The sequence below is a fragment of the Anser cygnoides genome, chromosome 8 (genome assembly GCF_040182565.1).
Source record: "Anser cygnoides isolate HZ-2024a breed goose chromosome 8, Taihu_goose_T2T_genome, whole genome shotgun sequence".
In the NCBI taxonomy this organism is placed as follows: Eukaryota; Metazoa; Chordata; class Aves; order Anseriformes; family Anatidae; genus Anser; species Anser cygnoides.
In genome coordinates, this window is record NC_089880.1 from 7482717 (window position 1) to 7501758 (window position 19042).

Consider the following 19042-nt stretch of genomic DNA (forward strand, 5'->3'; position numbering starts at 1 on the left):
TCAAAGTCTGAGTAGCCTGCACAAACTGCATAAACACCTGCTAAATGTGGATTTTGAAGGGTGAGGGGAGGTGGCACAGCACAAGGTGATTCACTTAAATTTCATTCAAAATATTATAAATTGAAGGCATACTCTGAGGCAGCTTGGCCAAAATTAATTTAGCTTCTGTATTTGCTAGCTTGTACAAGTCAGAAAAACTATGGTTCTTATGAGAGTGAACTAAGCCTACATCATTCACAGCAAGCATCACGGAAACAGGCCTCACAAGGCTATTTACAGACAGCCATGGTTGTACTTTACATTTAAAGCATTTTAGATAAACAAAATCAAGTGGTATGATAATGAAGGATGGCAAATGAAAAAATATTTCACAGGGTAATTTCAACTGCCATGGTGGTCTGCACGAGACAGAAAACTTGCCATTAGGTTGTTCAATTACTTTTTGGGCAGGAATTTTCTGTTAGGAGTGAAAACTGAACACGACTAACTCAGTCACCTTTGAAAAATCGAAGTAATAAAGCAGTGATTACATACAAACAAGCATAATTTGCATATAAATGTAATCTGTTATTTTAGCTCAGAAGATACACTATTTGCTTCATTCCACCCAGGTAATGACTCAGGTACTGAAAGCATGGCAGGATGAGCTGCTTTCTTCCCATTATAAAGACAAAAATACCCTATTCAGTCTGATTCCAGAGCTGCCACCCGTACTCTAAAAACAGAAACTGAAAGGAGAGCAGTAGTACTTGAATCACTGCTTCTGGAAAATCCTTTTCTCTTTTCTTCTGATGTGTAATATCCAATTCAATATTCCATCTGAATGGATTTGATATGAAAAACCCCAAATGATGGTGCATAGGAATATAGAATAGATAAATCCATGTAGATAACAAGAGAGGAGAGCACAAACTGGTATCAGAAACCTGGAGAGGAACTTACATCTTTGTTGCCCTGCCTCACAGTTCACTGAGTGGCTTGCTTTTTTTAGATTGAAGATTCAATGAACATGGGATTCTAAGTATGGCTTCTTTGGCAAATCGAAACACTTCATGCTTGTCCTGGTTTCAGTTGGGATAGAGTTGATTTTCCTCCTAGCAGCTGGTAGGGTGCTATGTTTTGGATCAGGATGAGAGTAGTGCTGATAACATGCTGATGTTTTAGTTGTTGCAGAGCAGCGCTTACACCAAGCCAAGCACTTTTCAGCTTCTCGCTCTGTCCTGCCAGCGAGCAGGCTGGGGGTGCAGCAGGAGCTGGGAGGGGACAGACCCAGGACAGCTGACCCAAACTGGCCAAAGGGGTATTCCATACCATCTGGCGTCATGCTAAACAATATATAGGGGTGGCTGGCCGGGGTGGGGGGCCGGCTGCTCGGGGATAGGCTGGGCATCGGTCAGCGGGTGGTGAAAAATTGCATTGTGCATCATTTGTTTGTACACATTATTATTAGTAGTACTATTATCATTGTTATTTTCCTTAATAAACTGTCTTTATCTCAACTCACACACTTCACTTTCCCATTTCTTTCCCCCATCCCAGAGAGGGAGGGGGGAGGGTGCGTGAACAGCTGTGTGGTGCTTTGCTGCCGGCCGGGTTAAACCACAGCAATGCTTCAATAGAAAACAAAGCAAAAGCAGTCAACTCTAAACAGCAGTCAACGTTCTAAAAATAAGGTATGCAAAAATGGACAAAAAAAATCAGATATTTTTGGAACCCAGGTTGCAATGCAGGATTTTACCATGCATGCTTGTTGTGGATTAGCTCATTACAGTAGCTGTAAAGTTCTCCAAACTTGCACAGAGTAAGATTTTTATCCTAGAACACTGTTTTTATTCATTGCTGGGACTGAACAGTGGCCCCAGGTATAAGTGAGCATGCCTGTACTGGTTTCAGTGGAGCTCACGACCTCCTCTGAGAGAGCTTGCCCCCAGTGGCTGAGCAAGGATGTTGCTGACTTGCATAGTAGATACTTTTGCTGTATCTGTCAAAGCCCCTATACAAAACAGGAAAGGGTTGTGTAGACTCATTGCTGGAAGACCTCCATTTCAGGCCATCAGCAATACCACTAGCACTTGAACACATTTGGGTTTGCTAGCTTTCCAGTCAACTTACAAACAGCAAGAGGTGATAAAGCTGACAGTTTAGATTCTGGAGAAAATCCCTGAGCTCTTTATAAATACCAGCCACACAACCTCATAACATAGATTATATTGTTATAAACTTCAAACACATCTAAAACACACCTATTGGAAAAAGAGTTGCATCAAATTCAGAATGATAATTTTGTAAATAGTGTAATTGTGCAATACTTTTAAGCCTATATATTAACACTATAGAACAACATTCCTGAATAGAGTTCCCCTATGAAAATTACTTATGGTGTGCATTTTCAGCCAAGTTGAAAAGAGAAAATACAGTAAAGTGTGGGTTTTGTTTGTTTTGTTTTTAAAACCATCAACTACAATGATTTAATGTTTTATAAGATTCAGAGAAAGTTTAATTTTGAAGTTGAATTGATCATAGCATTAAGTTCAATAAAGTATGAAAATTAAAGACTGAAGTCTCAAAATCATAGTTAATGCTACAAAAGGCTTCCCCTTAAAAATAAATTACTGCTCTTTGATAGGTCAGAGAATTCCCCATGAAAATGATACTGTTAAAACAGATATAATACTGATCACCAAGCTTTCAAGTATTACCTAAATACATGGTGGGTTGAACTGGTCAACTGGGAAGCCAGCTCTTCACTGAATTGAGCAACAGGCTCCAAAGTGACACAAATTATACCAAACAATAAATTAGGTTAAGTTAAAGTACTGGTGGTGATGATCAGCCCCATATATTAAATTATGCAACATTCCTATAAACTTTTATTCAAGAGCTCACAAGTTCCTCATCGCTCATCAGGCATGCAGAGTTAGATGCTAATTAAGAAAGCCCTCACTCACACAAGAGCTGTTACCAAAAAAGAAAAGTCTTCTAAAAAAAAAAAAAGGAATTCTCACTTGGTATCTTTAAGCAGCCACTAAAGACAGAATACTTTTTCTAAATCCATATTCTCAACTACTCTGAAGCGGTGATTGGCATTTCATAACATATACTAGAAAACTTCACCCCTTAAAGCAATCTTTCACACATTGCTTCTATGCTTATCTATAAATATAATGAGCAATCAGCTCCCACAGTGGTGCCTTGCTGTCTGTCTAGAACTACTCTTCTATTGTAAAATTTTCAGACATTGCTTTTGTGTATTAATAAACAAAGCAGTCAAGCCTGCCTCCTTTCACTAGTTTAGTCTCAGAATATCTAAACTGCCCACAAACCCATATATCTTTATGAGCAAATATTTGGCACAGAAACAAACTTTATTAAAGATCTGTACTTCAAGCTACAAATCAGAAATACACTTTTTGATAGCCTTTCTTTATATACATAGTACAAAGTATACCATTAATAAACAAACATGTCCTAAATTCCCAGAGTCAGCTTTACAGCAAAGCCGTCTTTATGAACATAACATTAGATCTCCCCCCCCGAAAAAAACACATTTTCTTAATAAAGAAAGCCGTATAGCAGACTACATCTGTACCCACATTACCAGAATATACATATACAAGTTAAAGAGTACTTTAAATGCATATTCACAAAGATATCTTGTGATACAATGCTTAATTTCATTCCAGTTAAGCAATTTCCCCTATGGAAACATAGTGGATCCCTTATTTCCCTTGAGCTTTTCCATCCACATTTTAAGGCCTACACCTGCATTAAATTGTTTTCAATCTAATCCACTAGGAGTTAAAGCTCATAGGAAGAGGTCTTTCAAGTTTTAGACATCGGAATTCTTACCATAGCACCAGGAACATAGGTGGCATATTAAATAATTACAATGCCAGATATGGCCAGAACCCCATTTAAGAAGCTGGGACCAACTACAGGAAAACGGTAACGGGCAGTAAAAGTCTCTGGATTCAGGCAGGACAGACATTCAATGCTGCTTTCCACTTCCTGCAGATGCATTCAGGAGATGCACTGCTTGTTTCCCCAGATGTTTACATTAATGATCCTTTAGAAGATAACTCATCAACCAGCTAATCAACTCTAATGGTGTTATTAGAATTTTACAATTAATGGATACTCCACATGAAAAGCAATCCCCAAACTTACTGTATTTCTTCTCTCCACAGTAGTTCCATGAATGTTTAGGAATTACAACTGCATCCATGTGTAAAAAAATTTGATGAAGCATAGAAGCCGCCAGAAAACTGAAGTAAAGCAAGTGAAACTTTTTCAGAGAAGCTATGCCTCATATAAGTTAATGAACAGCTTGGCCTTTTATCCAAAGGAGTTCCTCAACACCAAGAAAGGCTTTCAAGACTGTTAACTTCCAAGGGACTAAAGTTACATATAACAAGCTATTCTAGGCACACAACCTGAATTCAGTAATATCATTCAGGTTATGTAGCTGCCCATTTTCTTTGTTTCTGGCTAGTAAAGGCAAACTAAGCATGTGATGTCCTGATGTGAAAATGGTGGCACATTAGCTCTATTAACTTTGGAGAAAAACAAAAATATAGTGCTTTTGCTTCTCTAAGTTGTATAACCAATCTTAAATGGATCTGCTTAAGTTTACTGAAAGCACTTTTGCGAAGGCATCACTTTGGCCCAATTTTAAGAATATCTTGTATGTTAGGAATATTCACAAGTATTTCCGCCCTGTATAATAAAACAGTATGCATCTGTTTTTTAAGTTGCCTGCTTTACCTACATAAATTTTATTTTGTTTTGTATGTTTCTGTTTATAACTAGTTCCTCTTTGAAAGGCAATGCAATAGATACTTACAGAGGAAGCACAACCCTCTCTGTTTCAAAAGTATGCTGTCACAAATATAGGAATACACAAGCTGCATGCTTTATTTTTTTTCATTCCTGTTCCCTCTTTTTTCAGAGCCATTGGCTGTTCATTTCTTGGTGCTGGATCCTGTTCTTTCCCTTGAATTTCTCCCAAGTGGCAAACAAGTTGATTTGTTTTTGTATTTGAGTCAGAGTTTTAAAGTCATCACTGCCAAATTAGGTTCAAACCAACTATGAGAAGTAGATTCCCATGAACAGAAGTTTTCTGCAAGCTCTATATTAAGGCAACACAAATTGAACATACACACAACATATTTGTCTTGGGCATAGCAAAAAAAACTTATTCCATATCATGTGCATTTCATATATTTGTTCTCATAGCGTACACACAAAGACTAATGACAGTGTAAATAGTTGCACTGTTCTCAGAATCAAACATCATTGTCTGGTTTTTGTTAACAAACATATTGATGTTGCTTCTTCAAGTTGTATAATAACCATTTTATGACTGAGTTCTTCTATCAATAAATAGTAATCCCCATGGAAAAAATAGCAAAAAATGGATCATAACTTTGTTTTAAGCTTGCGATCATCTAGGTTCTCAAACTTCATTATTTTTGTACACCAAATTCAACAGATTTTAACTAAAAAAAATAAAAAGAATAAATTCACTTTATTTTCCCCTTAGTTTTCTTCTAATCCAAAGTCACTGACACCTGATTTAAGAAATAGGTCTGATAAAATGTGAATGCAAGCTATATGTTTCCTTCACACTTTTTTGGCCATGTTGCATAGGTCAATGATAAAAAAAATTGCAAATAGAACTTCTGGTCCTATCCATAAGGAAAGAAAAAGAAAGTTTTCCTACTAACAAGAAAGAAAAACTGTATGTACAATTGGACTGTCAACTTTACATCTATTCTAGAAGAAAAGCTGTACTGCTGAAGATTTCTGCTCCCTAAAAGTATTAAACACTTACCTTTCAGAAGCCACTTTGATATAGTAAGAACATCTTATCCAAGCTCATGATCTATGATAGCAGCAGAAAAACAACTCCTTACAAGACAGCCAATAATACAAACATGTGTCTTTACAACACCATTCAATTTTCCCTTGTAAGTACTTGTTGGGAATCATATCACACCGCACTTACAACAATGCTTCATCAAACTTTTTCCACATACATACCATTTGCAGGCCCAAGACTCTTCTTCACGTCACAGCATGTGTGCACAGCCACAGGGGTGCTCAGTGTCCTCAACCTACAGGGGAGGTTGGATGAAAAAAGAAGCCTAGAACAACAAAGCAGAGACCACATTTACACACTAAAGTTTTCACACATCTACATGGCTGTAATAAGAGCAACCTTAACCTGAAGGCATGAGCCTTTAACAGCTCAGACCCCACATCACCTCTGAACAAGGAAAACTTCCCTTCCGGTTACTCCCACTCACTCAGTGAAAACTATAACCAGTCATACCTGTAAAGAATGTTAACAGAAATAACCCACCTAAGTACCTCAGCCTTTTCCTGAGGAGCTACCCGAGGAAAAAAGGTTTGCTCTTTGCTCGGGACTGGCCTTAATAGTTTCCACCATGGGGACTGTGCTTCCAACCAGGCCTGGGCTCAGCACAGTTGTGGGCTGGGCCCAGGTGCTGCCCCTCAGCTCTTGTGCCCTCAGAGCAGCTGTGCCCTCAGAGCAGCTGTGCCCTCAGGGCTGTGATACCATGCAGACCTTGGTCTGAGCTTCTTCTTCAGTTTCCCTGCATGCCATACTGTGGTGTGGCACAGCTGTGAGGGGTAGTCAAGAAGGTGTGCCTGGCAGGTGCTGCTGAGAGCTCCCTGAGGCACTGCTCTCCGCAGGCTTCCCTCAGCACTGCCCTGAAGGTGTGGGTCTGCGTGTGGTGAGTGTGCCAAAATGCCTCCCCTGCCCAGAACAACGGGCTCCTGTCAGGGAAGTGCCTAAACATGAACTGACTGCTGCAGCCAGCTTAGCCACCAGGCTCCTCAATATTCCCCCACCAAGCCCCCCAAAGGCAAGGTGCAGTCTCTAAATCCACATGGATGTGTGCTGCCAGGTGTGGGTTATCTCTGACAGTGAAATGGCTTTCCAGCAAATTAATGTGCTTCATTAACAGCTGCACCTGCTGAGCTGCTTTGTTGCCCAGTACCAGGGTATTCTCTATGAAGTGCTAGAAACCCAGCTCTTGCCTGTAATTTCTGAGAAATTGTCACAGGAACTTTCTGGAAACACCCGGAACAAGCGGAGGAAGCTGCATGCTCTTCCAGCCCTCAGGGCAAACCCGCCTGTGCCACATGGAAGATGGCGCCCACGGGGTGGTAGCGAGGCTCAGCCTCTGCAGCCCTGCGCTTCCAAAGTTGAGTAACACACACACAGGGAATGTTTCTGCCCTTGGTTGACCTCTAGGGTGTTTATTTGTTTAAAAGTGATTACAAAACGTGACATGGACCATACTACAGCTTGTTTAAATGTCCTATTTCTACCTGTGTTCCTCCTTTCACAGCCCTTTGGCTATCTGTTACGTAGTGTTCAGCTAATGCTAGCTAATGCCTTACCATAAGAGGACTTCAGATGCTACACAGAAAAAAAAAAAAAAAAAACCATAGTAGTTTATGTAAACGTTTCCAGAGAACTTTTTCATTCATTCAAAGAGAATTTCACCTCCTAAAGTCATGCTGATCTTTGTTGTTTTTTTGTTTGTTTGTTTGTATATGCTTGTGTGGCATGATCGAACTTTTGAGTTGCAACGATTCTTAATTAAGTACTTAAAGATTCTGCTTTGCCTGGCAGCTCTGTCCTACTGTGACTTTAAAAAAGTATCAGTCCAAAATTTGTTGAGCATTACAAAGAATTCAGAATGTTTCTGCTTCTAATACTCATCATCTGTCTAGAAAACATATATGATCATAAACAGCTGTTGCATTAGACTTTTAATCAGCCACGATTTTCAAAAGAGACAAAGAATGTTGGAAGGGATGATGGAAAGTTATTGCAGAAAATGCCCTACTTGAGAACTCCAATATCCAGTTTTAGGAGGCAGAACTTTGCTAAGCACTGTATAAAGTTTTTATACGTAGCATGTTGTATTATGAACAAGATAGCTCTCTGATATAAGTAGAAATAAAATACTCAAATACAGTACACATAACAAGCACAACAGTAGAAAATGCTCCAGACAGGTGTTTTTTTTTTTTTAATATGTGTAATTATAAATATATATAATTAAGATATGTATCACTAGCTTGCACAGATGGAAAAGAATAAAGATTTTGCCCAGCAGTTCATTTTCTCTTCAAGTTACGTAAATCCCATTAATGAGGGGTTATGAAGCCTTATTGGAGATGCTGCCTATCCCTTTGCCTAGAAAATGTTGATTTTCAGGCACAGCCAATTTCGCTTCTCAGAAATGTTAACATTATCTGCATTAGCTTTGTTGGAGTCAGGAGTCATTATAGGGTAGCTCCTGACTCATTTTTTTTAATAGAACATGCCAACTTGAAATAGTAACACATCTACTCCATGTTATCCATCTGCCATAGAAACACAAGATTGGAAGGGCAAAAAGAAAAGGTACTTCAATAACTATTTAAAAATATCCCAAACTCCTGACATTTAACTATTACAAATAGTTTCATTAAGTATTAGAAGGGATTTATGATACAATCCCCTTGAAATTCAGAGCCGTAAGACATCCTAAACACATTCACACTGGGAACATCAGACATGGTGTTTGCTCTGCGGTCAGTCTGCATAAACTTTTCTAGCCTTTGTCTTGGTCTTGACTCATCCCCAGACCCCTGCCTGCTGAGCCCATTTCACCCAGGAACGAGTGACCGGGGAAGAGGAGGCAGGGCCTGCATGTCCCACCAGTGCTCTCATAGATGGCCTGCGCCTGCAGCAGAAGCTGGCACAGATGCCTCAGAGCATCTCTTTGTGAGGGAAAAATACTGGAGCTAAGGTAATAGGGCAAACAGTCAACAAACATAACACAGATCAGCAAGTGATACAAATTTCCTGGCAAAAGCCAAAATCTTTTACCTTAGCCTAAGGCCACGTACTTTGTCTTCTTTGCTCACAGGCAGGTGAGGGCTCTCCTGCATTCTGGGTTGCTTCAGAGGTCACTCGGCGGCTATTACAAACTCTGCTTGTCTTTTCATTCCTTTTCCAGCTGGTTATTCCCATTGTGCCTGACAGCGGTTCAAGCTCAAACCACAGCAAACAGCAAAGGTATTTAGTCTGAAGAAAGATGCTGTTAGATGGTCAGGACAGACACAGTGTAAAATGTTATGCTAGGCTTCTACGTCAACACTGAAAATAAGGTTATTCTGTCATATTCAGATTTGTGCATACATCTCCTAAGAGTAACCATGGGAGCATGAGATTCTGCAAGCCCTGGATGGACACCAGAAATCATCACTTATGACAAGCACTATATAGAAAATATATTAGAGGGATAACTAAGACCCTGCTGTCTATCCAGCTGAGACAACACCGGCAAATTCTTTTTAAGTGATCAGAGACACATAGTAGGTTGTAATTTAATTTCTGGTGCCATCTCCACCAGACACCACAGATACAGATTCCAAGCATAGCTCAACTACTTACTGAAATTCACTGCACGTTGCAAGCCATCATGTGAAAGACAGGTGGAAAAGTCATGGGAACGAACAATCCCTTGTCCTTCAGAGGTTTTCCACACAGGGTCTAAATAACATGCATTTCCAAAGTGTTCCCAGACAGAATTTTAATTAACACTATAAATCAGATTCATTAATCAATAAAACTTGCAGAATTACATAAGTGTGGAGTACCTAATAGTTGTAAAAAACAAAACAACAGAAAACAGTGTTGAAGCCTGAGTAACATGGAGGTATCTTGCATGATCTGCCTGCATGGCTAGAGTTCTGGAAGCAGCACCAGTGATTTACAGTGTTTTCTGGAAAAAGCAACCTATGCATTTCAGATGTGATCTGGGGACATTCCATTTCTGAGGTCTGAGCATCCCCATTTTCATTGGTCTTCATGCCTTGTTTTGTGAACTGCTCAGCACTTTATAATTACCAGCATTAATACATCTTTAATGTGCAATAAAATGTTTTTCAAAATCAATAGCATGAATCTCTCATCTTTAGATGCAATAAAATGTGATATAGCTTAATGTTTTAATAGCAAGATACCTAATATATATCAAAAAATGCACAAAGATATAGTCTACTTTATGTCATGAGCCTAAGTGTTTTTACCATTGCAGATTATTGGCCACTATCTTAAAGGAACAGGGTAATACAGGTGATAAAAATTCTTGGAAGTCATAGTTAATTTCTGCTTCTGTTCTGTAAAACAGCCCCAGTGAAATAAAGTAATCTCTTCAGGCAGTGATCAGTCACATTCAGGAAAGAGAATCCGAGCATTTCTTTGTTTCCATTACAATAAGAAACTGATCTATAAATGAAGAACAGTATAGCACTCAGAAAAGAAAAAGAATTGGAGTGAGTGTGTGTGTTGGTTTTTTCCCCAGTGCAATTAATGTTATTCTGAAATATATTAAAAGAAAATCAAATAGAGGAAGATAGGAATCACCATGCCAAACCAGATCCAAGATTCTTTGTCTAAGACAAAAAATGTGGCATTGAAAGCAAAACAATTCTGCACTAGGAGAGTAGGAAGTGATCTTTCCATTCCCTCCTGTCCTGATTCTTTTTTGTAAACCAGAACAGTTGATTTGAATCTCATCGTGTATGGAGGTCATCTGTGTTTTCTCTGCCAAAGGGCATTACTTTGCACATCTATCCCAACTGACCTTCACTTCTGTTCACAGTCGCCTGTTCCTCTTGATGCTTAAGACTCCATATTCATCAAGAAATTAGAAGTGCTTTCTTAGCTGTAAGTACTCACTAATAGTCTTCTTGGAAATTTGCTACACCTGGGTTGCCAACACTATGAAATATGTCTCCAACAGCCTCTTAATTTAGGTGTGCTCTCAAGAAAAGCATGTTGCAACAGCTCTTTCACTCTCTACAGTTCCTGCCTGCCTGCATTAATGATATGAATCAGTGCTCCTGTTAACACATTTCCTCATTAGTGTTGCTTCTGTTAAAAATGTTTAATTTATATATATATATTATTTATTTTTTTTTTGCATAGAGTTGCAATTATTAAGGTTTAATGGATGCTCCTGAACATCAGGAGAGAAAAACAATTCAGACAGCTAGAACAAGGTATGATTCTGTTTCATGATAAAGCGTATGCTAATAAAGGCTGCTAATTGGAAAGTAAGAGGACCATCTTTGTATCAGAAATGAAATCTAGCTTTGGTGCTTCTGGAGACAGGAACACTGAGATTTTTCTAGTCGGACATTCTGCGCAACAAGCCACAGAACATCTCCTAGTAATTTCTTCTCAAGCTTGATTTTGCGTTCTAGACTGAGTTCAGCATTCAAAAACAGCAAGGATGCAGAAGAAAAAACATATGCCTAGATAAGCTCTTCTGAAGTTTAATTAGTCTTGCTTAAGTTCTTCTGAATTATTTTCACTTACTTTCAAAATGGATTTGGACATAAATGTGGACATCAACTGCTACTTTCTGAGCTACCTAAATCTTCTATATACCTTGTGTTTCTCCAGAGATTCCTGGTTTTCATCATCAGTCCTGGATTTTGATTCCGTTAACTGAAGTGAAATGGACATGCAAATTTAATAGATAGCTCTGAAAGTCCTAATTCCTATTCTGTGCTCATTCTGCCAAACTACTGCAGCATCTGAAGTAGGAGATGGGAAATGTAAGAGATGGGAGAGGGAACTATTTTGCTACAATTTAATCTTTTTTTGCTGATTTCAAAGGTGATTTCATTTCTTTCAAGAAATCAGACTCTTGCTTCTCTTGAAGCTGTACCAAAAAAGGAAAAGCACAGGAGCAAAAATGTTTATTTTAGTTATAATATTGTGCATGTGTCTTTGAGACAACTGATCTAATGAACAGTGTGATCTGACACACATTTCAGTCAGCACGATTTTCTCAGCACTGACAGCACTTCCGTGTTGCTCCAAACTCACTCACTCAGGTACTAAGCACTGTAACTGCTCTGTCTTTGCAGTCTCCCCAGACAAATCTGTCCTGCCTCTCAGCCAGGCTAATTAATTCTGATGAGAGTGCTGGAATAACATTGCTAGGCTGCATCTGATTTGTGGCTCCGAGCTCACTGGCTCAGCATTGGTTGAGGAGCTCCTATGCTGTGCTCGTCTGTATGAAGCCTTCAGATACCAGCATTGCAGTGAACATACATCATATATAGACTCTTGCTAACATTCAAGCTTTTGACAATTTTGCCCTAGTTATACAGGGGATAAAAAGAAACTGCAAACTGATGTGGACTCATAATTTTCATTTTCCTCTTGAAGAGTTAATTTCAGGTATGTCTAGGAAGCTGTGAAAGGTTTGGCTCCTAGCACCATGTCCTCCTCATCCAAGGCAACAAAGATTAACTAAGACTTCATTTATGCAGAAAAATAGTAATAATAATAATAAAATCCTATTTGCTTTATCAGTAAGGTTTGGTTAGTTTTTGTTTGGGGTGTAAATGTTGGTGACATTTAGTGCTCACAAAAGTGGGAGATTAATCCAGGTCAGAGCAAAGTCTGCTGCAAAAGCACGCTGTGTAAACTCCCACACATCTCCATCAATGCATCTCAGTCAGGAGGGGCAGTGAAACATGGCTGCTGTCCCAGCACCGGACCTCTTCTGAGGGGAGTGCCAAATCTGCTGAAAAGCCCAATCGTTTGCTTGATTGCAAATGGGTTTCAAGCCCATCAGAACAGCACATTTAATTATACTTCTCTGTTGCTTAACTCTGAAATTGTAACAGGTACTTGTTTGTCCTCCAACTATGCTCCTGTAACTGCCCCTATCCAAAAATAAACCAGGAGGTAGCAGAAATTGTATCTGTGATGACGGTTGGTTGGTTGGTTGGTTGGTTGGTTTTAACTAGATGTTGATTTTTAATATGCTGGACTGAATCTTGATGTAAAAGAAGCCACTTCTAAGGGCAAATTCATGTTGCCTCTTGCTTTGATCTTTTACACACAGACACACGTACAAAAACCTTATGCAAAGGAAGAGAGGATTTGAAAAAGAAACAGGTGTTAGACTCTGAAAAACACTATAACCAGGTCAATAGGAATTTCCCACTTGCTGTTCAAATTCTGTGCCTGTTTGCCAAGGAATCAAGGCTAACCACATACAGTTTCCCTGCTATATACTGCTGGCAGGGATCTTATCACTGAGCCAAATTAGCAGGAAGGCATATTCTTAGACTGTTGTTGGCTGGGGGCCAATTCAACAGTGGGCTCCAGGTAAAACTTGAAACCGATTATTTGTGCCTTTTTTTTCTTAAAGAAGCAGAATATGAAAGTTAAATCTACGAGTCCACCACAAACATACCCTGTGTTGTTCTTCACTTACAGGGCAACAGAATCAAAAAACTGAGTTGTTTCAAGGCACAGTAGTGTGCCAAATGCACATTTTTATGTAGATGACCTCTGTTCTCCCTTGCTTTGGGGAGAGAAGAAAGAGCTTATTACAGGAGGGAAACTTTCTGCATGGAGGCAATATTTGTGAATGTCAGTATCTCTGGTACAGAAGGGCAAAAAATATATATTGAATGTAGCCTATTCATGCTTGCTTCTCTTATTTAAACCCCAACATACAACACAGCAAAATCACTGGGAAAAATCCCACTAATTTTCATTGATACAGGACAGAGTCCTGGCTCTGAAGAATGGTGTGATCATATTGACGTCACTGGACACTTTTAAGCAATGTTGCAAAAGCAGTTCATCCACGGAATTGCTTCCCCCATGCTCATAATGTGCTTTGTGGAGCAAAAACCCACACTGGGAAAAATGAGGGAAGGCTATAACTCAGGGAATTGCTTACGCATTATCCTGTTGGGTCAATTTTTAATTATTTTTTTTTCTAGAGAATGTGAAATGCATTGGGCTTAAAAAGCTCTCAGCTTATGTAAGAGATGCCAAAGGGCAGACTATTCATTAGCCAAGACATAAAAGTAAAAAGGCTGCTTCAGGGCCTTGAGGCAGCACGGTTTCTTGAGCTGTGCTTCATAACAGCTGCCCTCCAAAGTCTGGTTAACGTCATCAGAAATGCTCTTTAACAGAGGACTAAGACCATGTCCTTACTGTCACAGAATCCCCACTCTGGGCAGTCCCTACATGAAAAAAAAAATAAAAAATAAAAAAATCCTCAGTTTCCAGATCTCTCCTTCTGTCTGAACCCTGACACACTGGGGCTCTTCCTTTACCTCAAAGTAATCACCATAGGAATTTTTGCTCTTTTCTTCTTTAATATTACTTTCCACTCTTAGTCTTTGATAAACAATGGCTGCTTAGATATTTGTTACAACATGTACTGCTGGCCCTGCATATTAGTCCTCTCTGTGGAAACTGACTTGATCATTTGACATTTGATCTTTCGAGGTCCCTTCCAATTCCTAACATTTTGTGATTCTGTGACCATCACGGAGCAGCCTTACAGAGTGTGTGTGCTTTGGACTTACAGGAAAGCAAGGAACCAGTACCAGAGAGCAATGGGAGCGAACAAGTTCCTTCCTACCACGTGATTTTATTACTTTGCTGTAGACATGATTAGTGTCTAGTGATTGGTGTGATTAGCATTTTTTTCCCTTAAATGCTGCTATAAAATGATATAATTGGCTAAAAATTCTTTGCACTAAATCTGGTACACCTTTTTCCCATGTAGAAGCCCAGCAGAACACCAGACACCTGCATTTATTTCCTGCATACAGCCCACTTCCCTAATGTGGAGATATATCCTGTTCTAGCTTCTGGGCTGGGTTACTCATGCTACCTTCTAACAGCACTTTATATGTGAGCGCTGGCTGTGAATCATTTCAGAGGAGCCATCAGCACACAGTTGTAGCTGTTCAGAGCAGTTACCATCACAGGGTCACTCGTTTGTGTTTGTGGTGTCTCTCAGCCAAGAGTGTCAGGTTGCAGGGGAATGTGTTGGCTGGGATGTCTACTGTAGCTCAAGCTCTTGCCAAGGAAACCTGAATAAACCTTATAAAAATATTCTCCCTCTTCCTATTTATCTTAGATTTTTGAAGCTATAACTATTTAATTTATCAGACTTGATTTATTGAAGTATTTACCTTGGATGCTGTTGTACTTGATGGTTTTGAGCAAAGAAATGACTAATTCATAATGACAGTTGGGATGAAAAAAATCGCAGCACCAGGAATTAAACTAAACAAACTCTTGATTTATTTATATTTTTAGCTACAAGCAAAAGCTTGAAGCTGAGTAATAGAGTGCTAGCTGCAATTTGGAAAAAAAAAAAAAAAAGGAAAAAAAAAGCAATATAGAAAGGAACCAAAGCAAGAGAAAATTCCATAAATATAAGGAAAAACATACCCATCTGCTCTATCCAAAAGCTTTGGAGGAGAAAAGGGAGAAGAGATTGAAATGGCTATTGAATAACACTCATTTGATGACTCCTGAGTATTTCTTTACATAAAAAGCATGCAAGTGTGAGGCCATCTCAGTTCAAGCTTCCTTACTCCTTCTCCAACAGTGCCTCCTGCTAGAAGCCTCCTGCCATGCAGCAAGCACCACTGCTGGCTTCGTGCCTGTACTGCTTTAACTTAGTGAAGCTTCTTGCTATGAAAAGAAGCCTACTGGAAGGCTATGGAGAGAGACCAGAAAAGGAGATGTGGGGATTGTTAATACATTTCTGTGCAGCAGTGTAAAACCCATGACTTCAAGGAGTATTGAGCTGGAAAATCGAAAATAGTACTCTTGAAATGGTGACTCTCACAAAACACTGTCAGAAAACTATTCCTGCTAGATGGAAAAGTTGAGAACAAGATATCTAGTTTGCGGCTATTTCTTTTGTAACTGTTCTAAGATGATCTTTCACAATAAAATCTCAGCTGGTATTCACTTGGGATGCAGAGGTGCAGATGTAGCACACACAGTAGAAATGGGCCTAGAATGAAAATTTATGAACCTCCTATCTGTAAGTCAATGAATTCAGCTAACTTGTTTTTCTCACATCTCTATATGCTTAACTTTAAATTCTACATAGATAGTCATAAACTTTATATCAATAAAGATTCAAGTTTTGGTCTAAATATTCAGTCAGCACTTGGCCGGCATTATTGGTTTTATAGGGGTGAGCGGTTGTCCTATCAGCTAAAAATGAAAGATCTAAAATCTCGGCAATCTTCAGAAATGCTAAAGCAGAGCCCATGGAATCTTGCACCATGATATGACAGTTGTGCTGACATCTCCTACCTTACCAATTGCAGGTTGGTATCAGAGGCTGAGCCACAGGCCCCAACAAATGGCATGCTATCACAAGTAATCAACCTCTGTAACATCTTTCCAAGAGGCATATGAACTTCATACAGTCAGTGATTCCAAAGCAGCATAAGACCTTTAGAAGAGATGTAACATAAGCTTCTTTCTTAACACAAGCCAGGAAGCCTGTGGCATTAAGGTAAGGAGCACTGCCTAGACTTGCTGTGCCTTAAGGGCTGCCTGTACCTGGCCATGCTCATGGCTGATCCTGACTCACCCACGTCTCCTTAGCCTCACAGCTGCTTCGTTGCTTTGCACTTGCATGGTGAGCAGTGGTTCACTGTCTGATGCTGGTTGCTGTCACCAGCCCTGCTCTGCTCACCGTGGAACTGTGCCCTCAATGCAATCCCTTCCCTGTCTGCCTTGCTTCACCCTTGATCCAGGCTCTATTTCCCTGGCAGGGCAGCCAGCTCTTGATGCTCCCTGGCACCTTGCACTGCTGACATCTGTGCCAGAAAAGAGCAGGGAGGACAGAGATGTGGATGGAGATGGGATAGAAAGGCTGTGGCAGAAAACAGACATCTCTTCACGTCAATGAAATATTGAATATTCCAAAGAATAAGAAAACCTATACATTTGATATAAGTATTCAGGTAGGAAGAGGCCACCATTCAGTAACTCAAGCAAGAGCTACCAAAGGAAAAGGCAGAGACTGACTAATTGGACTGAGGAGACAAGAATGGGGCTGTCTGCTGGAAAGGGGGCTGCAAACTTTGCCTGCCTGGCATGTCCGCAGAAAAAGTGTTTCCATTGTGGTTGGAGAAGGGGCAAGGCATGATTTGGTAGTGGAAATCGCTTGCTCTCTTGGGAAGGAGACAGAACTCCTTATGGAATAATTTTTTAATGCCATTTAAGAAATTGAATTTCTGTTCTGTGGGAATTTTATTTATGCTAAATCAATACATAAAGTCAGAATTTCATTTTACTGCTGAATAGGAATTATATTAAAAATCAGCATAGACAAAGGAAACACTTTTAAAGATGCTGAACTGTTGTAGTCCTGAAGTGGTTTCAACGACAAAATGATATAACATTAAAATATGACATTTAAATATTTCATAAAAGACAAATAATTCAGTGCCAAAATTATAACAAGATATGGTTGTTCTCAAAATGACATTAACATAAGTAAAATACGCCGAAAAATGATTCTTTTTTTCTTTTTCTTTTTTCTTTTTTTTAAATTTCAAAACTGACACTTGCCAAATTTCTGCATTTGGCAAGAACTTCATTCTTGAGTGAAAACTTACTATTATCCTTTTTTTTTTTTTTAACCACATTTCTCTGAAGTTGAAGAATATGAGCGATGACTTCTATTTCAACAGAGGGAGAGCAGAGAGCTGACAAATGATTTCTTGGTAGACTGTGATGCCACCACTGATTTATTCTGTATGTATGCAGTCTGCTGTACCTCACCTGTAGTTTATTTTTTGCAAAGTCATTTTTGAGAACCACTATTATAAAGTCTATCAGCCCCACAATCCAATATTGACTCCATGCTGTATTGCCTTACAAACAAAGTTATCACAGGCACACTACATTCCATTTTTTCTTTTCTTTTCTTTTTCAGTCCAAGAAGCTTCTGAAAAATCATCAGTTTTGAGTTGGGAATGTAATCTCACTGATACAACAATGAATGATGTTCACAACCAAACTATCAAGGCTAAGTATAGAGGGTTCAGCTACAACATGCACTCCAAACCAGAGCTTTGTCTTACACAGACACAATCTGTGCATTTGTATAAACAAATGCCATCTTCATTACCTCAAATGGCTTCATGCTACTGAAATGGAGCAAGCTGAACGCAGCGCAGAGCTCTGAACAGAGGTGTTTGAAGAATTTCAGCACAGCCTGGCGGGTAAACTGAGAAAATGCAGCAGGGCCACCAAGGGACTGTAAGGAGCACTGCTGTGGGCACACTCTGCGTGGTCGGGATCTCAGCTAACTGTCAGGCAAGGTCAGGCTAGCATGAGGTTTGCCCTCCAAAACCAAAACTGTGATACTGACTGCGAAAATTGGTCCAAAGTAAATTTCCCGTTTCTTTTTTGCCTCTGTGTTGTACAGTCACACTTTTGGATTCAAAAGACAACCTGGCTGTAAATGGTTATATGCCTGTTCCTTTGAAAAAGGTTTATTATTTTAATTTCACAAATTTCAGATTCAATGTATTGCTGATGCTGAAAATTCTGAGTCTGAGGACACAGCTATTTAATAAACCCCCATTTTTCACTAAGGTTGAAAAAAACAATAAGACTTATTTACAGTAACTTACTGTATTGCTGTAGAATTCCTTTTTGTCCCTAGCAAGGAGATATTTTAAATTAAATTTCTTTAATAATTTTGCAGTTGTCATATTCCTTTCATTTGCATTGAAAAGAAAGATCAACTAATAAAACTTTTGTATAAAACTTTTCATTTATACCTTGCTGTACGTTTATGATGTACTGGGTCCCATTCTTCTTATGAAGCCTTACATTTTTCTGACCACCGCAGCCTGGACCAGTCCCATGCTCAGTGGGCTGGACATTTTTATGTTGCATAACATTCATGTCAAGAATCATGATATGGCTGATATTCATAACATACTCTCTCTGCAAAAGATATTAATATTACTACCTTTCATTACAGAGTGCAAGAAATTTATAAAAATATAAACAAAAGAGAAAAAACACAAAGTTCATCCCCAGCTGTATTTACCTGACCAAGAAAGACCTTGTGAAGGCTCTGAGACCCTTCCTCTCTCCACATCTTCCTACACCTGACTCCACTAA

The 19042-nt window shown here is 39.3% G+C and overlaps 1 long non-coding RNA gene across 28 annotated transcripts in view; it reads right to left on the bottom strand.

Moving 5' to 3' along the window:
- The window catches only part of LOC106041948 (uncharacterized), a 275268-nt gene extending 268403 nt beyond the window's left edge, over positions 1-6865 (bottom strand). For 25 of the 28 annotated variants that reach the window (XR_010833312.1, XR_010833311.1, XR_010833314.1 and 22 more), the window contains exons 1-3: positions 6365-6583; positions 6043-6146; positions 5834-5884 (exon numbers count right to left, since the gene is read on the bottom strand). This is a non-coding gene — a long non-coding RNA (uncharacterized lncRNA). The other 3 variants (XR_010833310.1, XR_010833309.1, XR_010833307.1) reach the window with 3 other exon arrangements.
- Between the last annotated feature and the right edge of the window lie 12177 nt (positions 6866-19042).